Source organism: Plasmopara halstedii (assembly GCF_900000015.1).
Source record: "Plasmopara halstedii genome assembly, contig: Scaffold_208, whole genome shotgun sequence".
Classification (NCBI taxonomy): domain Eukaryota; phylum Oomycota; class Peronosporomycetes; order Peronosporales; family Peronosporaceae; genus Plasmopara; species Plasmopara halstedii.
This window is the reverse complement of record NW_020187129.1, coordinates 680,719-681,051: the sequence shown is the minus strand read 5'-3', so window position 1 is coordinate 681,051 and position 333 is coordinate 680,719.

Here is a 333-nt window from a genome sequence, read left to right as displayed (position 1 = left end):
CACAGCTCCCACTGATTCACTGACCCCTTGTACTCGACGAATCGCGCCATTTCCTGCTTACTGTCCAACACGTAGGCCTTGCCGAGTCTCTTCCCCGAGGCAATCGCACTCGACTTGCCCCAGATATAACACGAATCCTGCTGGAACTCGATGTTCAACCCGCGTCCTGCCAACTTCCCCACCGACAGCAGTCGGCGATTGAGGCCAGGAATGTGGAGTACCTCCCTCATCCGGAGCGCTTGCCATCGATGCACCGACCCGGTTCCCGCCATGCGCAGCTTCTTACCATCAGCGATGGTCACCTCGATGTTTGTGTTCACGACCTCATACTCG